This window comes from Struthio camelus, chromosome 1 (assembly GCF_040807025.1).
Source record: "Struthio camelus isolate bStrCam1 chromosome 1, bStrCam1.hap1, whole genome shotgun sequence".
NCBI classification, from domain to species: Eukaryota; Metazoa; Chordata; class Aves; order Struthioniformes; family Struthionidae; genus Struthio; species Struthio camelus.
In genome coordinates, this window is record NC_090942.1 from 140886383 (window position 1) to 140910521 (window position 24139).

Sequence of the window (24139 nt, forward strand, 5' to 3'; positions counted from 1 at the left end):
GTGCAGTTTATGAAAACATATTAAACATCTCTTTGCCTTCCTGCTGTTTGTTTTCTTTTTTTTTTTTCTGTAAGCAAAAATATATATTTAGGTGTTGCATCATGAAAAAGAAAAAGCTGAGCTGTCTCATACTTGTCTCAACAGTTTTATTTGACAGACTAGAATTCTGCAAGTCAGTTGAAACTGGCTAAAACACAGTGTAAGCTTCAGCAAACGTACTCAGTGCACATGAGTAAAGTGGTCAAAGAACCAAAGCACCTAATGAATGCTCACCTAAGTGAGTTTATGTTATAATGGCTATAAATACAATTAGGATATGAAAGAAATTAAGGATTGTGTATGACAGCAGTAAACCCCGAGTAAAGGAGTGCTTTAAAAAATAGTGTTTTTATCACTGTTTACATGAGAATGAAATTAAAATACAGTCATTTTCCTTTTTAAATATCGTTCTACTGGGATGTAAGGATCCATGTACTAGCTGAATATCATTTTTGAACGCCAGCTATCTAAGCTGTTACTTAACAGCTTCTGTTTTTTCTGTCTCGTAAAGGGACAGTGTCTCAAGGAAGTCAAATGAGAATCACACTCTGGGGGTAGAATATCTATTACAGATCTTTTTTTGTGCTGGAAACATGGATGTGCGTATGAATGCCCCAGATCTGGGTATCGCGCTGCTGGGTGCCTGTTTGGCATGGGGAGCTGGTCCCTGGGCAGCATCCTGCCTGCTGAGGCTGCCCAGAGCTTCAACCCTTGCACTCTAGGTTTTGCTGGCTCCGCGAACGAGGGGTATAAATCGCAGCAGGCCTCAGACCGAATCTCTCCAGGTGGTTGTGACAACTGAACGAGAAGGTAAGCGAAAGCCACAGGCTGTTGGCAAACCACACACCCCTTTCTAGCTGTGCTACTTTTTGGCTGCAGATCTCTTGCTGCACAACCCTTGCCAGTGCAGGAAACACACTTTGTGCAGATGTAGGTAAGGATGGAGGGTGCAGAGTGGGGCCTGCTAGACGTAACCCCAAGTTGCCGGGAAGCTCTTGCCCCTCTCATCACGGCACGGTGCCTGCATGCCTCCATGCCGCGCGTGCATCCCACCCCCACGTGAAATGCCTCTGACAACACGTGATGCCGGCACGGCTGCATTTGCAGGAAATCTGTTCTGCTCTCGGTGCACCTGTTCCTAACTCGAAGATAAGCGGGAGGTGAGAAAGACACAATATCTCCTGTAGTTACGGGGGTCCGTGACGCGTGATTGTTTTCCCTCACTTCTATTGTGCTGGGCCATGAGGTCACCGTCTCTGTATATCGCCTGTGTAGTGCAGCAGGAAGTCTGCAATGAAAGGAAATCTATCCCTTTCCCAAAGACAACTGTGCATGTGTTAGGGCACTTTGGTTTCTTCTCCCACAGGACTGAGGCTTGTGAGGTTGGGTCTGCTGTATTACTCATTGCAAAAGCTCGGACTGAATACATCCTCTGCTATAGGACAGGCAACGTTCTGTCATCTGCCACAAGCTGACACTGGCGTTCCCTCCCCCCCTCGCCGCCCACTCACTGGAGAAGTTTTGTTTTATTGGTGTGAGCAATGCTGAGAAGCAGGATGTCTGGCGCTTTTTTTCCCCTCAGCCTGTTGCTCTGCAATGCAGAGAGATTCCATGCATTTTACTGACGTGACACGCCACGATGCAGGAGATTAGAAAAATCCCCCTCTTTGGTAACGCAGCTGATCCAGCTTCTCCCAGGGGAATATTTCAATGGTAAATTTCAAGAAGAAAGAAAGATCTTTTATTAATAGTAATAATAACGGTTACAGCAACAACAACAGATACTGTTTGAGATTCTCAGGATCAAAGAGCTCTCAGTGTTGCCTATCTTAGTTTTACTTGAACGACTTCTGGAAGGTTAAAACCTGTTAATTTCCCTAAGGTTCGTCCTGTTTTACAGTGGCTCCAGGAGAATCCCTCTGTGACCACAATTGCAAGTTTTTTTTCTCATCTGCAGATGCTCATGGCCTTTCTCAGGCAGGAAGGCCACATGCAGAGCCCTTGTCCTGCCCAGGCAACAGTCAGAAAGCCAATGTGCATGTTTGGAAAAGAAATATGAATGTAAGAACTCTTCTCTGTAAGTCCCTGCAATGCGAAGGAGCAGAGAAAAGGCCTTTCTTGGACTGCCAGCGATCCTGGGCAAGGACATTTTCCAGCCAACCTTTTTTCCCAAGAAAATGTTGTATTCTACAAAACATTTTTCCAAGTCCCTGTCTACAGAGAAAGGTCACTCCTGTACCCAAGCTAGGAGTTTCCAACCACTTTGGAAGTGACTCTTTCCTTCATCTTCCAGCTGGCTTCTTTCCTCAGGTGAAACCTCAGGCATTTCCATAGTATGAAAAAGAAAAAAAATCCTAACCCCATCGTCTCACAAATCCTTGTGGCACATTCACCACAGGTGGAAATTACACGGCCAGTGTAAAGGAGAAACAGCCTGACTGCTCCCTGGATTTATCCTTTATGTTTCATATGAGATCATGTGCTGCCTTATCTCTTCCACCCTGAGGCTCAGTTTGGCCTTTAGCACTTAGGGAGCAGCACCTGCCTCTTAAATTCAACCTGAATTTCCCCTCCTTTTCCTGTTTTTGCAAGCAATTTCTACTCACTTCCTGTTACACTTCAGTGCTACCTGTGCTTGAGAACAATACCCCTGATAAACTTAACTGTTGGTTAATAGAAGTGTAAGAGAGTTGAGGTTAACCAGCAACCTTTGTTTGCATCCCATAAGTACTGAGAAGATAAGCAATGCTTTAAGGGAGAAAAGGTTAAAAACAAAGGTTTTCAGTGCCAGCTGTGGAACATCCTGGTGCCACCATCATGTCTTTCAAGTGGGTACTAATAGGTGACTAAAAGCCTGGTCCTGACCACTCACACCAATGGTCTTTTTCTTGTGGATTAAAACAGGAGTAAGATCCAAGGACACCAGGTACAGCCACGTGTTATTTGCATTGGCTTTTGTCTTCAGTTTATCATATCAAATATTAGTCAGCTTATTGCCTGCTGCACTCACTGTTGCTCTGCACAGTTTGTAGTTATTCACTCATAGTTGTCTACACAGAGTTCGTGCCATAGGGGCTCTCTCTGTGCCGGCTCCTGCCCCCAGTGATGCGCTGCACAGCCTAAGCCTGCGCTCACCGACAGGGCTATGACACCAAAGCGAAGGTGGGGGCATGGGCAGGGGGAAGATGTTCTTAGGTTGAAGCATCAGCAGCCACAGCCCACCTACTCTAGCTTCTGAGTCATTTTGAAAGCAGCCCTATTTCCCCTCACAGTTCGCTCACACGGCTGTTGCAATGTAAGAAGCTACCACCCTCTCAGCTAAGCCATGGTAACGGACCAAAGCCACCTTCCTACCCTCTTGCAACGAGGTGAATAAAGGTGTTTCCAGCAAACCTATGTCACACCCTGACTCATGCCACTAAATGCAGCCAACGGGGTGTGTTTCTTCCTGTATATTTTTATCCTGTACAGCAGAAGAGATCTTGAACCTGCTTGCCAGAAGAGGTAGCAGAATTTAAGGTGTTGCTTACTAAGGTATCTGATGGAATTGGCAGAAATTAATACACTGTTCCTTAAATTATCCATGATTCATCCCTCTATGAAGTCATGCCCATTTCATGTTTATCTTTTTTATTATTTTGTGCACTGTCTGCTACTATATCAGTTTTTGTATTTTATTAGACTTCCAGGTCAAGGGTTTTGAACTTGTTTGTCATTGTCTCCTTATGGAGCAATAAAAACACAAATGCCAGCTTCATACGGTGACAAGAGTAGAAAATCAGCTTTCCAGTGACTTTTTCAATATTTGCTTTATCACATGTAATTCTCCAGGTATCTAAATGCTTATTGAGTCAGCAAAGATTTCCCGTGTTTATAAGAAACAAGTAATAAATGTTCTTTTCCAAGCACGTCCAAAGTGTCCCTCTCCATGGAGTCTGACTCCATCATTTCATGACCTTGCTTCATGGTTTGAACCCTTAAACATTAGCCTGGATGAGCTAGTAGTTTTGGTTTGTGTTTTACACTGTAGACCTATAGCAAATAGGACTGGAAGGAATTTTAAGAGGACATTGAATCAAGGCCTCAGTCCATAAGGTAGACTCAACTCTAGATAAATGACTCTCAATTTAAGAACAAGTGTTAAGAGACCCTGCAAGCCTACAGCATCCTGGGGCAAAGATCTCTCTAGAAGGAAAATAGTACAAGGACTCTAGCTAATATGTGCACAGGCTTGTTTTTGCAGCCACAGGCAGGAGAGGGTGCCGTTAGTTCCTGCACATGGTTGGCAGGTGAGATCTTTGGGGCATCTTTTCCGTTCTGCATGTGTCAGGCTCAGACTGCTGTCCTTGCCCCAGGCTGGGGCTCAATAGCGGCTGTGCGACAGGACAGATAACAAATAATACCAGTGCATTGGATGAGAATGTTCAAATTCAAATATCACATTTGTTCTCCTTAATACTTTCACAAGTTTTTAAATCTTGAAAGCCAAAGAACTGCCCTATTGTCTTTCAGGCTGGTGTTCACATAGCCATTTCAGGAGGCTAGTGCTAAAGCTGTTATATGACTAAGTGTTGCCTGCCTGCTGTATATAACCCCAGAAGAGTCACCACACTGCCAATATTCATCTCAGTAACATGCATGGTGATAGAATAAGGAAATAGTTCATGCTATGATGATCTAATGACACAAATCATATGTGGCTTCTGCTGCCCAGTGCTCATGCTGTCCTCTAAAAAGGAGCTGCTCATTTCCTGCCTTCATGCCCCCTGTTAAATTGTCACAGATTCATAGAATAATATAGTTTGCAAGAGACTTCTGGAAGTCATCTGCTCAAAATAGAGCCAGCTTTGCAGTTAGATGAGGATGCTCAGAGCCCCCGGAGTTTTGAATGTCTCTAAGGGTGGAGGTTCCCCAGCCTCTCTGTTTCCAGTGTTTGGCCACCCTGATTGTCAAGTCAAAAGTTTTCTTTTTTCTACTATCTAATCAGTTGCAACTTGCATCAGTTGCTTCTTGTAGATGGAAAGACTGACTCCATCTTCTCTGTAACATCCCAGTATGTAGTACTTCTCTTGTCCAGGCTGAACAAACCCAGCTGCTCCCTCCGGCTTTCCTTTTATATCATGTGCTTCAGCCTCTTGGTTGATCTTCACTGGATTTGTTCCAGTATGTCAACAATATATGTCAAACAATGACTTTATTGTATTTAGGAGCCCCCCCAAAATGTTTTCCCACCTGCAGTTTCCAACCTCTCCATTGTTTTCAGACTTGCAAGATCAAGAATGGTTAATCTATTTATTTAAAGAAAATAAAAGAAAAAAAAGTCATGTAAGGGCACGATCCCAGGGCTGTCTCTGCATTTAGCATTAGACAGATGGCTCAGGTTCCACCCATGTCTGTAGAGGCAGATACAGCCCCAATCCAAATGGAGAGCTGCTCAGCTGCAGCCATGTCAAATGATGAGCACATGTCCCATTTGCTGGTACTAAGGGGAAGAGGGGGAAAAGGAGCTTTATAACCCTGGCCAAGTCCCCTGGAAATGTGCACCAGAAACTCTTTGCAGTGTTAGGACAGGCAAATTTCCTGCAGTCCTCTGTCAGGTAGACAAGTTCCAGCAAAGGACAGAAGTCGCTACAGGGCTTAGGATCTCTTAATGGCTTGTTCTAGAGTAAAATCTCCTTCATGAGAGCCTGTACAAGCAGAGAAGTGGCACAGGTCACTTCTAAGATAGTAAAGTTCAAGGGAAGGTAAGGATGAGAGCAATAGCCCACAGGGAGGTGAATAAAGTAGGATGTGAGGGATGGGAGTAAGTTTATACCTGCTTGGAAAGCCCTAGGCTTGGCGCTGTAATTTAGATATCTAAATATGTCTCCTTATTCACTGTATGAAGACCCAAGCACCATACTCAAGCATCACACTGTCTAAGAATTAGACCCCTGACCTCAGCTAAATTAAGGGCTTGAGGTTCTCACCTTTAGACCTTCCAAACAGGTCTCTCAGGATGCCCCCCAGGAGTTCATTTCTCATAATGCTAACAATCAATACATATCCATACAATCAATCAACAATAATATTATGCAATAACCGTCACATCAACATTGCTGAATTTCATACTAGCTTACTCCCGAAAAAACACACAAAGAAAAGTAAACGTTTGCAATGTGTACAACCTTGGGCAGCAAATTCTATGAAATATACCCAAGCTGCTGAAAAAAGTGCATTTGGAGCATCCCACTGACTTCTCACATAGTTAACTTTGACAGAGAAGTTTTTTGGTGCTTAACTAAATGCAGGGTCCTTTAATGCATCTGAGGTTCGGCTCTCAAACACAGTCATGCTCTATCTTATTATACATTCTCAGAAAATTTTAAGTTGGACTGTGAAAACATCTAAAAATAAAAAGTAATGTGTCTAAACATACTGCTACATGCTCCTGTCACAAGTAGCTGCCAGTGGTCATACCACAGATACAATTGTTATATCAGTGATGTCTTGGTGGTGGTCCAAAAATAATTGTACCATTGCTATGCATGACTCGGGAAAAAAAAATTACTTTTGTAGCTAAAGAGAACCAAAGGGCACTGTATCCATCTGCTTGCCTTATGTCAGGCTCCGCTTGCTTTTTATTGGGTGTAGCGTAGTTTTGAATTCTACCTTCTGTAGCTTGCATCTCTCATTTTTCCCCTTGGCAGGGAGCTGACAACTCTGAGTCAGCTGGGTCCTGTGGTCCCAGCAGAGCAGCCATATATTATGTGTCAGCAAGTCTCACTGAGTATTCGGGAGTAGGAGTTAAAGAGAATCCACTTTTCAGAGGGTGTAAATTATATGCTTAGCATACCAGAGGAGGTGCAAAGCACACCCAACTGCGCTGTTCTGGAGTCAGCTAAACGCCTTTCCAAACACTGCCTTCTCTCCTTCCCCGTGGCGTGGAGCCCCATGTCACAGAAAGAGGGAAGAATGGTGAAGTCACTGGAGGAAAGAGAATAAATAGCTGCTGAAACTGGAATTAACCCCTTGGTGGGAGTTTCAGAATGAGTCTCTAATACTTAGACGCTCTTTCAGAGAAGGACTTTAGACCTAATGGTGAATGCAGCAGGCAGTATATAGGAACAATGTAGGCCAAAGTAGCAAGTAACTCTGTCCCTCTATCTCTCTCTCTATACACATGTAAGTATACTCATTATTCATTAAAGACAAGAGTCCCTAGATTTTCAAGTGTTGCAATAGGCAAAATGACAGGCCACTTGCTGACTGCTTAGCACCTTCAGAGAACAATAAGGAGGAAGGTGGAAGCTGCCACTCAGCTAATGTCACAGGCTGTGGTAGCACTGCTGTCACTCGAGTTTAACAGAGTTTCCACCCCTGGTTATTGCTGGAGGGCCCCAATCCTTCTTCCTGCACTTCCCTCCCGCACCTCTTGCTGTACTGGCACGGTTGTTCATGCAGCTGCCTGGAGAGCTGGAGCAGGAACCTGCTCTAGACAGAAAATAACATGTTTTTGGCAGGCTATTTTTCATCCTGATTGGGGTCATTGGGTGCCATACCAACAGCTCTGCCAGACCAGCCAAGAGGATGGCACGAAGGTGGACACAGCTGAGCAGGGTATGGGGGGTGAGAAGGGGGAAAAGGCAGGACAACTTAATGCATGCAATGGCTTCTTGCTAAATGTGTAAGCATAGCTTAAAATGGGTGCAATCTGCTTGCCAGACTGCTCTCTGGGACCAGAGCGGCCGCTGGTATTCCTCTAACCAGGGGGGTCTTTGAGCATGGCGTCAGGCCAGGCTCTGCCAGCGCCTGCACTTCTGTGCACTCAGCCTCCTGCTCTGCACCTGCTCCTCACACGCCCCTGCTCAGCCAGGGAAACTTGCTGCTGGGGGAGACTCTTACACTAAGGCAGTGGCTTTTTAATCCTTTTCGAATTGCAGACCTCTAAAACTTTTGAGGGGAGCCACTGAACCCCACCCACTGGATTTCAGTCTGCTGATGCTTGTTTTCTTTAAGTACCTTTTCCATCTGGACTCCAGGTGGAAAATGGCTGGTCTAAGATACCAAGCACAAAAATAAGTTCTTGTTTAAGAGAGTTCTCTTTGCTTGAAGGCCTTGGGCTGCATTTCCTTCTTTTATTACATTAAACTGGTAAACAGACAAATAATTCCCATTATGCTAACTCTAAGCATTATGAAAGCCTGATGGCTAATGATTCATAAAAATGAACTACTCTCTGTGCCTTATCAAAAAGAAGTGATTTCTAACTACTTTGTAGATACCCATCTATAGGCTCAACTAATGAGAACAAAACTGATGATAGGGAAGTTTCAGGTAAAAAATCACCAAAAAATAGCGTTACAGAAACTAGTTTTATATCAGAGGAACCACAAATAATGTCATAGAGTAATGGGAGTTTTGGGTAACTGTGAACAATGGGATGAAGAGGTAAAGATCTAGGAACGCCCACTTATACACAAATGAACTGAGACTCTGATGTGAATAGACAAAAATCAGCCTAAGTACACACTGAATTAAGATTATAATGAATTACCTACCGGAAGAGGTGTGGTGATCCTTATTCCCCTTCCCACAATGAGACCTACAGATCCCACCTGAAACTGGAGCAGCGTGGTGGATTCCATAGGGGCACATTTTCCAATCTGTGCTTAGCCCAATTTTTAAGCGCCCAGTTCTGTAAGGACTACCTTTGCAGAATAACTAGAACTCCTACTGAAAGCCAGGGTTTCCAAAAGTGTATATGTCCAAATGAGCTGGATGCTTTTGCAAATCTGTCCCTACTTGTGTAAATAAGTAAGTTAACTGTTTTCCAAGAGCCTATCTATGTAAACATAACATAAAAAACAGTGCAGTCCCTCAATGCGGTTTACAGTATAAACAAGAGAAGTGGCAGTATAATTCAAGACACTTCTGATTTGTTTAGAGAGAAATATCAGTTGTTTATACTGTTAACATTCTAAGCACACTTTTAGTTACAAGGTGTGCACTGCAGTCCCCTGTACTCTTTTTGCATGGACCACTCTGGGACCCTTTGCTTTCGCAGGAGTGCGAAAGCACTGCTGTTACAGACCAGATCAACACACAGAAGCAGGTCATGAAATACTTTTTAGAATCAGAAAACATATAGGCATAATTTCAAGGAAGGAAAATCATAGTCCTAAAAGCAGTAGGGTTAGGCAAATGGTAAATAGGGTATACAAGGAAGCTCTTGTGCTAGGCGTGCTTCACGTAACTATGAAAATCTATACTTTGAACTTTTTAACTTAATACTCTGTGAGGCTTAAATACACTCTGTGAGGCTTAAATACATGCACCGCTAACTGTAGCAATCGCCCAGCATACAGAACCATATGATTATGAAATACCTCTACTAAAATAATTGCATAAGAGCCTGAAAAAAGCAATATAATGACTTACATACCATCAATTAGATTTTTTACAAGGAAGATCAGCCATTCACAATTTTTAATGTTCTTTTAACATACTGTGAAAAAATTAAGACACCAGGAAACTAGTAACGGTAACAACCCTTGATATTTGGTTCATTTCATTGAGAATTTATGATATATTTTTAAAAATGTTTTTACCAAGATTGCTTTCCCTAACATGGACAAAGATGTTTGTTATGCTTTCACTCTGAAGTTAAAGTTATAATCAGCTGTTATAATCAACAATAATATATTTGAATTTTTATGAGAGAAAATAGCAGGCTATTGCTATGTCCCAAATTTTATTTCCTAAATGATGGAAATTCTAGCTAATATTGGTACCAGTTGACATTATATCAAGAGCGTACTGCTCCTGTGTTCCATTGCTCCTCTAAAATATGACTGAATGTGTGCCATTATGGTAAACTAACTAGAATACCCAGCAGAGGATAGGTAATAAAAGAGAAGCGAAATAGAAGCCCTTATGATACAACAGGAAAGAAGCAGTTATTCATTTCCAGTCCTGTTATTTTGCTACTCAGATGACTTCCTACTGTGTAACAAAATCACTGGTCACAACTGAGAAAAGTATTAAAAAGACGAGGATATTAAAACCACTGCCTATTTAAACTTCATTTAATCCTCATATATTCATACCTGTTTTCTGGAGGTGGTAAAGTATGTATATTCTTGTCAACTAAACTACTGACTGAATTAAAAGTGTGGGGTTCTTTCACATATCATCACTGCCTTAAGGGATAATGCAAATATGACTGAGTGCCTGAAAGGCAAAGAATGAACGTAGTAGGACCTAGAGGAACTAAAAGATGGCTCCTTATGGGTGTGGGTGACCGATTCATAATTTTTGCCTAGCTCCAGACCGACATTGAGCTTGAAATGAAACATTTTCCTATCCAATGGTTATAGTACCTTTCCCTCCAGATCTCATCACAGTAGCATTAGTTGATATAATGGGTTAGAGAATGGCTGCACGAGGGAGGAGAAGAGAGGCCAGTATCTATAGCAAAAAAGTGTGTCACCACCCCATCAGCCACTTGCAGATCCCCCTGAGATCTCTATGAGTTGCCTAATGTGCACTGAAGACAACAGGTATGGCACCACGATGCCTTTCCGTCCTGTGCCCCTCTCTTCTGCTCCTAAACAGGTAGTTAAAATGTTGTACAGTCACAACTACTCCAACAAATTATCTCCTCCAAACTCTTTCTAAAAGGGGAGAGCACATTCCAGAGAAAGGACTTCCAAAATGATAATGCAACTTCAGGCTACCTTCTTATTTTGGTGACTATATTGCCAGTTCTTGGAGGATGAGAAAAGGAAGGGCTGGCGCTCACCATGGACCAGCCTCCTCACCCATGAGGCACGGGGATGGGGAAGAGGAATGGGCAGGTATTGCTACCAAAGGAGGAACATCCATTGCCTGCTGTTTGTAAAAAGGCTATCCATACCTGTTTTTTTCTTTTCCTAACCAAACCTAATGATCTCAGGCAATATATGATGTGCTCACAGTGGGTATAAATCTGCACAGTTCCACTAAGCTCCATGCATGGAGTCATCCCTAGACAGCCCAAATGAGTGTTCAAAACATATCCCACAGATCATAGAGTGTAATAACAGGTTCTTGTTATAAGGGTGTCCACATCTGCTTTTATTTTAGGTTAGTTCAGTGATCTAACTCCCATACAATTAAAAAGACAAAATTAGCAGCCTCTTTCCTTTTATAGTCAATAGAGGTGCCTACAGTAGCTAGCTGAACATCCCCTTACTTGCTAAGATAAGATTGAATCATAGTTTAACATCAGAAACTTATTTGTCAGTTTGGTCAAATACATAGTACTTTTTAAAAATATCTCTAAGAATGGTATATGCAAATAAACAGTCAGTTTCCATCTTCTATGTGTATCATTTGCCTTAAGCAGCACTGTATACACTCTGATAAACCAGATACTGCAAAATTACGCCGGAGATATTTCTTCATCCATCAAGTAAGTACTGCAATGTTTGCATTTTCATAAGGGCTTGAGTATGTGCGTCTACCTCGCTGGAAATGTTGTTTTACATACAAGGAAGAAACCTCTGCCTGTGATATGTCCCTTCCACGTAAGCTGTTGACTATACACAAATTGCACTGAATTTGTAATAGCCCTGTTACTGTCAAAAGGAAAAAATGTAGCTGAACTTATAAGAGCTATGGCTGAAGGCAGTGGACAGTCCGTTAAAAGATTAAAAATGTATACACTGCATCTATGGAAGAAGCAGTCTATAAGGAATCCACTAACATGAAGACATTTCACAGGTAGACTGTAATTCCTCAGCCTTCATTAAATCTGTTGAAAGAATTCAGTGGATATGGCTGAAACTCAGCATAGAGTTATAAATAATTCACATTTGCCAAGAACATCATAGGCCTTGATCACATAAACTGATGCACAGAGAACTGGATACTTAATCCTGTCAATCTTTGTTCATCAATGTGGCATTTACTCATGTGAAACCAGTCCCACTGGTTTCTGCCACCTTTACTCAATCTGGAGAATGCATGTCCCGTAAATAGCCCTCCACACAGAGTGCACAAGGGTGCAACTGTTAGTGACTTCATAATCATAAGTTTTTATTATTTTACTCTCTCCAGTGGCCCATTTTCTCTTAACACTGGTAACATTTTAGAAAGACAGTATATCTGAAGATCTATGTAATTAAGATGCCCATAATACAGCACTGATGTAAGCTATATTACTTCTGTATAAAAAACAATAAAAGGGAATTTTAAAACAGATGTTAAGTACCGCAGGGTTTAGAGAGCCATTGATTTAGTTTTCTATCATTCTTTCAATGTGTGTCTTTGGGTACAGCTCTGTGTGAAGGATGATGGGCAAGATGTTTCATCTGAAGAGGGCTGATGCTCTAGATAGTCCCCTCCTTGCTGTCCCTGTGTCTGCACCACACAACAATTATGACCAGCTACTCCAGCTCGGTTGCCAGAGCCAATCACGAAGGGATGGCCCTTTCCACACTCCTTCCTGCATGGGGCAGGGCAGAAATAAGTTGCTAAGAGCAAAACTCTAGCAAGGGCTTGCCGCTTCCTTTGCTATATTCAGTTCAAGTCACAGTGTCCCTTTCCATCATATGCAGCTCTGTTTTGTCGCCTGTCCTGGTGTGGGCTCTTGGGCTCACATGAAGTCCTATAACAGTGATCCTTAGCCACAGAACAAGACAGTAGTCAGGGCAGCAGAATAGACCAAATAGTAAAGGCCCCATTTTCTCGGCATTTAAAAGCATGCTTCATTTGGAAACTGCATCTTTTTTGTTTGTTTTATAAAAAAAGGAGACTCACATTCACGCAGGCAGGTTCTGCATTGGGTTGGATCCTCACTGACAGGAAAGCTATCATCTGCCCCTGTTGACTCTAATGCGAAGTGGCAACTTTTCACTGGACTCCGCATTAAGACTTGTTATGTTTTTGCCTTAGCATACACGCCAGTCCTGCTACATATCATCCATTAGCTTATTGCATGATGGACAAGAAGGATGTACAGCACCTCCACATCCCTGCCGTGCAAGATACGCATATGGTGCTGATATAAAATGCAATTGATTTAACTGGCAGCACCTGACCTGCAGCTCACAGGCAAGTAACTAAAATGATCTAAAAGAATCAATAATCTGCTCTTAGATTGCAACTATCAGTATATGAGATTGCTATTTCAAAAGCTCTAGTGAATAATTTGTAATGGCTTCCTTTCTTTCTCTATAACTCGAACCTCCTTCTTTCTCTTTCCTTCCTTATATATATCCCACATATATACTTGTCTGAGCATTCCTGGAGGATGACATGTAGGAAAAAAAACCCGATATACTGAGACTTAATTACACTGGTATATCTAACAGAAAAGGCCTAGATGTTTCAAATGTCAGTAGATCTGAAGATGTGTGGGCAGGATTTACAACACTAGTATGTTGCCACTGGTAACTGACTGCATTTTTAACCTTCCCACTGCTGGCTAGCAGCACTGAAAGAGGAGAAGTCTAGGGGGCTTATCACAAGAAGTAAACAAGTGTATTAAAAAAACTAAAAACCATTGTTGTGAAGCTGAGACAAACAAGGAGAAGGATTGCATAAAGGTTAGATAAGAGCCCTTTCTTCCTAATGGTCAGCCTACGCAGCGCCTAATCCCTCCAGTTTGCTGACATGCCACTGCTTCGGCTGCCAGGTCAGCCATTAGAAACCGGTTTTGTTCATTGAAGAAAGATAGGAAAGGAAAGAGTGAAGCTTTTACACAGAGTATTTTACAGGCACAGATATCTCAGGCGGAAGATTTTTGATGGAGTCCCCTGTCAAAAATTTGGCAGCAGATTCTTGCTGCGAGTGAGAGATTCAGAGACACCAAGCAATCTGACAGACTATTAGACTGTATAATGGAGGCAGAAATATAGTCTGAAGTAAGGAGTAGCTGTTGGCAGGGGTGGTATGCACACAGTTTGGATACGCCGCGTGAAGACTAAAGAGAAGACCAAGGTTTCTGGGCGGGTAATAGTGGTATTATTTGTGCACCCATCCAGAGGGGAGGGGAGTAAATACAGGGAAGGAAAGCAGGATTCAGATTTGAAAGAGGAAGGTGAAAAGGAAGAATGCCTACAAGGAGATAGCGAGAAGAACTTAAAATATATAATTACACTTGATATATCTTCTAATGGTAGGGGATATTTCCATTCCTTCTGAGAAGTGCTTGTTGTCACAGAGACCTGTCTGGGAGGCCTGGTAGAAGCTAATAGGGTATTTCCCAGGCTGGAAGGAGTTGCAAGAGACTAACTTCACAAGGAAGGACATTTCACAGGAAGGTGTTAGTAGCCAACTACTCAGTTTGCATTACTCCTAAATATGCCTGTAGGCGTCTTTTAGGCTACCGTATTGAAAACTGTCTGAAATTGTTCCTGGTCTCAGAACACTTTCTGCTATTCTTTTGATTTCAGAGAGCACAGTCAAACTGTATGTAGATAGCCATAGCGTGGCCTTTGCTGAAAACAAACCTCCCCGCCTGTCAGTTCACAAAGTCCAGCTGAAAAGGAAATGGCTATAGAAGAGACTATTCTCATGCTGCGATACATGTGATTAAACAGTTCTGTTCCATTTAAAGACCTTTCAGAGAATGCCAGACTGTTCCTAGTTTTAACCTTTAAAACGCAGCAAGGACTTTGAGAGCTACTTTGTCATTTCTCAGTGTAACCCACACCTCCCACATACAGCAGAGATGATTTTAACAAGCAAAGTATCAGGGAAGCAGCCGTGTCTGGGTATGTACATCCTATGGACCCATGCAAAAAGCTGCATCTCCCCGGAAAGGTTTTTCACCTGTATTCCTCTTGGCATCACGCTAACACCTCATGCTGAGAAGTGATGTCATCTGTAACAGCCTAATTCACTTCCAAAGTTTCCCTTTCCCTCCTCCATTTAATATTGGCAAGACAACTACCAAGAGCAAAGCAAGCAACAGATTTTTGCGCGTCTCACAGAGTGGTAATTAAAGTTGCTCAGAAAAAAAAAATTAAAAGGAAACGTGAAGTTCTTCCTGGGAGCACTGTTCTCTGTATGATCCAAGCAAGCATCAGCTGCTTTTATAGTCTTGAGCTTTGCAGATGAGACTGTCTAGGACCCACCTATCTTGTTGTAACGTGTCAGAGCAGTGGGATATAGCTCAGCCTCCTATTCCAGAGATTTCTTGTTCCTAATTCACACTGAAACAATAAGTTGGGGTTAAAACCACTGATGCCTTTAACTCTCACTTCATTTTTTATAATGCTTTGTTTGCTGCTTCTGGGATATGCTTGTATTAAGCTCATTTCTCATGGAAATCATTTTAACATTCCTTCACTAATAACCTTTCATGGGACCTACTCGCCTCTGACATGATCTAGGGATGAGACTATTTGTAGACCTACGCATGAGGCTCACTGTCAAGAAAAGCCTTGATATACACTGTACTGCCCTTAATCTAGTAATTAAGTTCTGTAAGTAAGTAATGGATTTCCATATGAGCTGTTTTGCCTCATTGCTAGGATGGAAAGCAGTCCTAAACCCAGCACAAGAGCCTGGACTGGCAAGGTTATGACTAGTCTGTATCCCTGCATAGCTCAATCATTTTACAAGTATGGCTGAAAAATGCTCAACTCAGAGCTTTATTGACTACCATTTCCCTTGAAAAAGGCCACCTTGCCAATGCACATCACAAGAAATGTATTTTTCTAGGACCTTTTTAAAAGAGCTTCCAAGAAAAGATTGAAACTGGCAAGCACAAATAACAAGGAAAAGGCTTTTTCACTGCTTCTTTCAATTCAAGTAACTAGTCCCCTCTGATTTATAAAGAAGAGCAATTTCCATTGCTGTTCTTGTTTTAAAGAAATCATGTAAAAAATTTGTTCTTCTTGTTGCTTCTGATCCCAGGGTGCCAAAGAGATGCCAATGCCACCTGCTGTTCCTACCTCTAGGCAGATCAGCAAAAGCGCAGGATTGCCCAAGGTCTGGGCATCCCTCAAGGGCAGGGCATATGGAGCAGGCTGAAGGGCGCTGGAGCAGGAATGGTAGGCATACAGGAATCTGTGGGATCCAAAAACACAGCACACAGCCAGCAGCAACCCTGAGACGGGCCGGAATTGGCCTATTGTTGAACAGCAGCTTGCAGGCCATCTAGCCATGAAATGATGTGACAAGAAAGCTGAATGGTAAGATTAAAATAAAAGAAGCATCAGCTGGCTTGGGGACTGTCCCAGAGTTGCCTCTGGGGAGCTTGCACTACAGTATTGCCACCAGGGCACACTGCCAGGTGACACTGACTGACCTGCCCATGCAGTCACTCTTCACTAGAACCCTAAATGGTGCAAATAAATCTGCTGGGAGTCCGGAGGGTGCTCATCTTGCTGAAGATAATTTCTTTTTTTTTTGGAAATATAGATGCTGGGACCTCACCCACTATTCCATTTGGAGGTGTTACTCTGAAATGGCTTCCTTTTTCTTACCACTGGTTGATTTTGTCATGCATTAGGAAAGAGGTGCAATAATTGAATGTACTTTTCACAGGTAATTCTCTCACAGTACTCTGCTCTGAATCTTCTTTTCTTCAATGGAAGATCAATCTCCTATGCTGGCCCTAGAAACCAAAGCTGAAATTTAGTAATAACCTGAATGGTGAGGATGCACAGAGGATGCATTGAAGTGTTGCATGCACGCAGAGGCAGAGCTGCATGTAGGAAGTCTGGCAGATCAGTCATCTGGAGAGAAGGGAAAGAGGCAGTTGCATTTTCAAGGCAAAATATATTGGAGGGAATGAGGTGCTACCCCTGCTGTAAGGTGCAGCAGCCTAAGGGACTGCTTCATGTACGATTCAGCCATGCTCGCTAAAGGCAGTCACCTCTCAGACCTCTGAACTTACCTAGCCTGTGCTCACGGGTCAGTTCCATTATGGCAGGAGCAGTTCCTTCACTACAGAGATCTTCATATCTCTGGTTTTATGATGCTGGTGTCATACCAAGGTGCTACCATAATACCTACAATAAATAACAGAGATAAGGCCCCAAAAGGTATCTAACTCTTCTGGTGCCAAGGTCTAAACTACTATGTTCTTTTTATCGTCTGAGTTTGATATGGCCATATCCTTCGTAAGTGATGAAATCACACGCAGGCCATCTAGGAAACAACTTAGAGAAGGTTCATTTCTATTTTCTACCTAGTTGACACCTTAAATTGTGTAATTCTAACTATATAGTCTCAGAGAGGACTGTACAAATCTCTAAAGCTGACCTAAAATTAGTTTTTATCTGTACTGTTGTCCAATACCAAACTAGGACTCTCTGAAATGGTAAGCAAGTGCTGTGAGCCCTTTGCCACAAAGTTCCAGTTTCCATCTTTCAGGAAATACTATGCCATATTGGACTTTTTCACTTATATCATACTGACTGCCATTCCCACTGCACACTGGATCAGTGTCATTTCTGAGAGGAAATGCCTTATTTGGCAGGAAGGAAGAAGGAGATTCCTCTGTTGACTCAACTTTCTTAGAGAGGCCAGATGACATAGTGCAGGTGAGGTGAACTGAGATGCACTAAAAATTAATCCAGTCAGAGATTTTCACATTATTATGTAGCTCCAAACTTTTAAACAGGGCTCAAAATCTAGCTGTGCAGACAGAGGTGCTTAAAGATAAATTCCAAAGCTGCAAATGAGGGTTGACTCTCTATTTCAAAACATTTTAAAATACTATACCTACCTAAGATATGCCATATAATATATAGCTATATGTCATATGGAAAGGAAACACCACTAAGGAAATCAAACATAAACTAATACTTCTGAAAATTCATAAAATGAGTTAGGTGAGATTTGAACCATCTGAGCACCTGGATTTCATCCTTTCAGTCTACTGAAATCTCTAGATATGTAGATTTCAGCTAGTTCATTTCTCTTATGTTAGAGAACTGAATGTTGCTGCTGCAGCTTCATACCACCAGAAAATATAGCTGAATTATTCATTGTGAATATTATAGAACATGCAAATGCATTCCTCTTGATTCTTTTTTTTCATTTTCAAACACATCTCTAGCCAATTTGTAAGCATACTCAATATTAACACATATTATGCAAACAAAGGGCACTCTGCAAATGTCTGTTCATGGACTACGCTGGATCTGCAAAGTCATATGAGATTGCTTCCAGGCCTAAATTTCAAGGCCGGAACCTCATGCCAAAGATAAGATGATTAAAATGGCAATACTGGCAAAAGTTTCTTCTGTCACCCAGAAGCATTCGGTCAATATAATGACGGCTTCCCTCCCCCCCCCACCCCAAGAAAATTTTTGATTGGAAGTGTTGTGAATATTAGGGGACTACTCAAATCCTGGAAGAATGTACAAACTAGAGTAAATCCATCCATTCGTCTGCAAAATATTTATTGCTAAGTGGAAAACCTATGCTAGGTAAAGAATAAATCCAGAGCCATCAGAAAACACAAGGCTATAAGAGTTCTGCAGTTAAAAAAAAAGACTTACTTTTTACAGCCTCACTCTCCCGTTCTCCACACATTGTGGTCTGTAACTAATGCTATAGATTTGAATCCACTTTGCCAACAACATCCTCTTCATGTGAGGGAGCAGTGGTTGGAGAGTCTCCCAATTGCCAGCTCTCATTATGTTACATGAATTTCGTGATGTCTGACAGTTTTCATAAAACCCAAGCTCTGGGAGACTGAAAAAATCTCCTGAGAACCTCAGCTTTTGATTACTAGGAGAAAAAGGAATATTTTACTCCTCATAATTGAAGATACAGGAAAAAAGTACCTTTTCTGTTCCCCCAATATGCTGAAGGCTCATCAACCTGAAAGCAAAATAAAATGACTCCCAAAACACAGTATATTTGAAAAAAAAAAATCTCTGTTTTTCCTGAGGAGGAAGGAGGGAAAGGCAGAGAGGGGTCTTACAAATTTTAAAACCATAGTGGAAATCAGGCCATTACCCTTAACTGAAATTAGAGAGAAAAAAGGGCTCTTTCTTTTCACAAGTCAAAGGGTGTTAAAATAGGTGCATGGTAAAGAACAGAGCTTTTTAGAAAAATCGTCATATCGCAGGGACAATTTGTACGCTGTCAGACAGTGTACAAATAATGGAGAGATGTTGTCAGGAATTGCCTTTATACAAATTAACAAAATATCCCCATTTTATTTATAATTCAGTTGCCTTGCCTGTTGAATTGAAAATGCACAATGCTAGCACGCCAGATGATCTCACGAAAGACAGCTCTCCAAGACCGTCGTAGGTTCTTTGCATAGTAATAGTAGTGTATGTATGTGAATGAACAGGCACCAGCTACATTTTTTTTTCCTCCCATCCCTTTTAGTATCAGCCCTGTGGAATTATTGCACTAAACACTGCATTATGTGCTCATTGCATTTCATAGGATGCTTGGATTAGTACACATTAATACAATTACTTTGTTCAGTGGCTGTATGTGTCAGCCATATGTGATTACAATGCAAGATAGGAACTGTTCATTTCTACACTGTTTCTAGGGAAGTAAAGGGTTACTAAGGGAAGTGGTGTTTTATCACACATTCAGCATTGCACAAAAATAGTCTAGAAGACCAAAAAGCTTGCATTAAAGTCTTGACATTTCTTTAATTAACTTTAGTACCACAATGACCTATTTTGGATACTGTTAGCATACGCTTTCTGTACAATATATACTTAGTTAATCATATCTTGGGAGGTGCCTGAATATCATTTCTTTAAATATTGAGAAAAGAACAATTTGGTTCAGTACTTGAGGGCAGAGCTACTCCCTGCATAGCCTGGATGGAGCTGCGTTTCTGGTGGGGGCAGGGAGGCAGCGTACAGACGCCGTAAAGCCTTAGTCTCGCAGGGCTGGGATAATGTGACTGCACAGCATGTGAGATCAAAAACCATATGTGCCTTTCTGTTTCAGATGACCCTTCTTCATAACCAGGTTTTCGGGGCTGTATACTTTTTTTCTTTTAGTCGATTTATTGCCAGTGAAAGTTTCTAGACTGATAGCCTGAGATCGGTCTCTTTTATTAGCCGCAGTGAACAAACAGTGTAGACACAGCCCAGAACATTACAATCAAGCTACCCGATTCAGTTTTCATGCAATTGCATTGGTGTGAAGCGGGTGTCAGATGTGACCCGCAATATTGCCTATGCAAAGCACGGAGAATATCTGCCATGTTTTGCTCTGAATATAAGAAAATGGCTGAACAAGGTGCAAAGTAGGGGATGATAGCCTCCAGCAAATGCTGAAGTTGACCTGAAAGGTTTCCTTTCCAGCTAATTTTTTTTTTTTTTTGGTCCTTGACCCCAGAAATGGAGATGCTAACAGTAGTAGTAGCTTACTGCCCTACCTCCTGGAAACAGAGCCAAGCCTCATCACTTCTTTGCGTGTGCCTTTAGCCACCAGACATGCAGCTGATGGTTATACCCGTTGGTCAGCATTGTCTTCTGGCCAATTTGGACTTGTGATCCAGAAGTCAAAGGCCTCATAACTTATTACTATTTTACTGAACCATTCTGGCTTTCAACATACGCTTTCACTTATATAGAGCTATGTACATCTATTGCTTTACCTCTTTTAAAAATATAGTTTTGCTCTTCTTTGCATAGATGAATCCACTGCAACCAGACACTTGCTTTTGCTCTTTTGCGCACGTACAGTTCAGACTGTATACTTCTGAATTTAGTCATGTTACATCCTGTGTTACTTGATTAAGATCAGTAGCTGGGAGCTGATCGTTTAGACTTTTCAGAAACTCAAGCTAAGTTTCCTGCGCTTTTCCCTGTATACACGGGGAATAAAATGAACGCCTACAAAACATGTACCAGCACAAGAAAAGGTTCATTTTACTCCTTAATTCATCAGCTTAATTTACCGTGAGGTCCTTATGCCACTAGGACTTCCCAAATCTTTGTATGAATTGCATGAAAATGGTACAGGCCTGAATCCTGGATTTTTGTCAAACGCCTCGTTCTGCAGCTTTCAATTGCCATGGGACCCCATGGGCTTCACCCAGGGGCACGCAGCACCCTTGGCTAGCTTCTTCTCCAACACCATGGATATCCACCAAGCATCTAAGCAGGGAGTCAGGCCCTCTGCTCCCTGGTATAAGCTTAAGGACAGAACTTGTTGCTACGATTCTTGCAAAGACGAGAGGTGACAGGATGTAGCCCCAAATGTACATGAGCTCCCCAAGGTGAAGGTCAGCAGCTTCAGAAAAAAAAAATCCACACTTGCCCAGAAAAACAAATTTTGCTTTATAGCAACTGGTTCAAATAAATACAGGCTCAAGCTCTAAATACACAGCTAAGGTATTGAAGAAACATGCTCACAACCTCCTGTAAGGCGTCTCTGAAAGCACTTTTTCCCCAGAATGCTAATTACTCACTTAACATTTTAAGAAAATGGGGGAAATTATGATTACTAAAGTCAATTCCTAGTGACCTCCTCAGCTCCCAAATTTCACCCATTGTCATTTGAGGAAAAATAACCAAGGAAGTGTCACAGGCCTGAATTAACTGTCAGAAACTAGCAATAAGGAGTACTGCTATTTATACACGCAACTGATTTAGTCATTATCTAAATTTTACAAGTTACCAGTTAATTTTTTTGCTCCTAAATGTTAATTTTGAATTAGGAGATGAATTGTAGCTTTTTATTCTTTGATACCAGTTCTTAAGAAGTGGTTAAGACATTATACAGCAGTGTTCAAAACACGAACGTTTTAGTAAGTTTCATTTGCATGGGACACCATCCACTAATCTATCTTCAGAATACTACAAAGCATATGTTCAACAATGGACTGAGTAGTCAAGTCACCTCTTACAATACTTAAGGCCTGGTCAATTAATACATCATTTAAAGGAACCATAGATTTATACAGCTGAGGTTCAATCTGTGCAGCAGTACAGTACGGTTCTTACTAAGATATGCTATGGGTGTGGCAAAGAAACAAACTTAGCCAGAGGTTTGCCTCTATCAATTTCTACATTAATTATCAAAGAATAAATATTTAAAGTGAAATATATACTCACATGGCAACAAATCATAAGCAATGCAATTTTTACTGAAATGGTCTAAAAACTAGCTTCAAGAGATGCGAATATACATTAAGTCTATTGGTCAGAGCACGCATCAAAAAACTGATAATGACGACTGAGGTCTGAATCATCTCCAAAGGTTTTCTAGTATCCCATGTCTCAGTACCGGCACTTATGCTTCACATCCTTTGATACAGTTCTCCAAAAAGAGGACATAAATACCATCCAGGTTTTAAAACATTTTATTTGCATATTAAAAAAATTGTGCATTCCAATAATTAAAATCATTTGAACAAAAAAAAAAATGGCACTCGATTAACTGCATTTTACAGCTCGCAGGACCTTGGTACAGCTTTGCATTTATTCGTGTGTTACTATAGTTTACTGTAGTCCCACCCAAGTTCTTCTTTCATCAACATGCAAGCTCTTTCATGCCACCAGGACCAAAGCCAGACAGGCAGAGGGAAAGGCAGCGCCTTCATTCAGTGTCAGTAGTTCTCTCTATTCTTTTGATGTGAAAGGGGCAGTACAGTCATTTTAAACTTTATCCAACCTCTTTGCATCTTACAAAGTTAAACAGCTAAAAGAAGTAAAATAAGAAGGCAATGCTTGTGGAATGTACAGTGCATAATTTGGAAGGGCAGATTTCATTACGATTCACCCGCTTGCTTCTCCTGTTCAATTGCTAAAAGGGGAGGAAGAACAAAAAAAAAAAAAGAGGAGAAAAAAAAATAAAGATCAAAAGCCTGAAATGCATTTACACGACAATGGCTATAGCTTGCAAAAATAGGCATCTACAAAACCGAAATATAAATTTTTAATTAAAAACTGCTTCACGCCAATTTTATGGTTTCTAGGACCGTAGTAGGGTGGCCGCGTACTCTCAGTGGAGAGGCTCCCTCCCCGCCTCCCTCCCCCGGCTTTGTCTGGGCGCTGCCTCCCCACCGCCCTTCCCCACGCACGCCCGACACCACACTCACTTTCTTTTGAAGGCAGCGGGTTTTTCTCTTGCGTCTCTGTCTTCTTCAATTTCGACTTGTCAAATTTCTCAATTTCAGCCATGTCTGGTTTGTCGGACATGTTGGCAGGTGACTCTGCGCACACAAGGGAAGAGCCCGTTACCCCCGGGCGAGGGCTCCCGACCCCCCCCCCCGCCGCCTCCCCCGGCGGGGCCGCGCCCGCCGCTCCCAGCGCGGCCAGCGGGGCACCGCCTCGGCAGCCGAAAACTCAGCGCACGCCGAAATTAAACTGTTTAATCCCCGGCGTAGTATTTAAGGAGGGGGGAGGGGAAGGGAGGGAAGGGGAAGAAAAAAAAAAAAAAAAAAAGAAGAAGAAATGCAAGTTCAATCCAGCATCAGAGCCGCCGCTGCTCGCCGCCTGCCTTCGCCGGCGGCAACTCCCAGTATTTGCACGCTGCCTTGCGGGGTGCAAGAGCGGGCAAGCGCCCGGCGTTGACCGGGTTTTTAAATCATGGCGAGAGGAAAAAAAAAAAAAGAAAAAAGAAAAAAAAGAAAAGAAGAAATGCAAAAATAAGACGCCCGGACCACAACAAAGCCCGCTCGCCGCTCCCGACGCGCACGCCACCGCCCTGCAGCAGCGCGGCCCCGAGACAATAGCCCCTCCGAGACAATGCCCTCCCCCCACCCCCCGAGACAATAGCCCCTTGCCCTGCCCCGCTCCCCCCGCAGCCTGGCGAGGGCAGCGCCGCCGCCGCCGGCCCCGCGGGCTCCGGCCCCGGGGGTCCCGCGGGAAGCGGCGGGGGGGGGGGAACCGGGGCTCTCCGCGCCCCGCGGGAGGGGGGGGGGCTCGGGGGGCGGCGGGGACCCACCGGTGTCGCCTCGCCGGTGATGCTCAGCCCCGCAGCCGCTCCGGTGCTCGCCGCTCCGCTCCGCACGCGAGTATAAAGGGCGCTCGCTGGCGGGGCGGTTTTATCCCCGCGCCTATGCAAATCGCGGTGATGTCATCCGCTAACCATTTTGCCGCTTTCCGCCTTTTTTCTTTCTTTTTTTTTTTTTTCTTCTTGCTTCCTTCCCCTCCCCTCTCCCGCCCAGCCCTCCCCCCCC

General features: G+C 42.7%; 2 long non-coding RNA genes across 2 annotated transcripts in view; one reads left to right on the forward strand and one right to left on the reverse strand.

The window, feature by feature from the left end:
- The first annotated feature begins 619 nt into the window (after positions 1 to 619).
- Positions 620 to 13836, forward strand: LOC138062403 (uncharacterized). Its single transcript, XR_011136450.1, has 3 exons — positions 620 to 849; positions 1406 to 2965; positions 12958 to 13836. It is a non-coding gene; the product is annotated as an uncharacterized lncRNA (long non-coding RNA).
- A 9233-nt stretch (positions 13837 to 23069) lies between these two features.
- Positions 23070 to 24139, reverse strand: part of LOC138062397 (uncharacterized) — a 49475-nt gene continuing 48405 nt past the window's right edge. The window contains exons 5-6 of the long non-coding RNA XR_011136445.1: positions 23905 to 24016; positions 23070 to 23170 (exon numbers count right to left, since the gene is read on the reverse strand). This is a non-coding gene — a long non-coding RNA (uncharacterized lncRNA). The remainder of the gene's footprint in view (positions 23171 to 23904; positions 24017 to 24139) is intronic.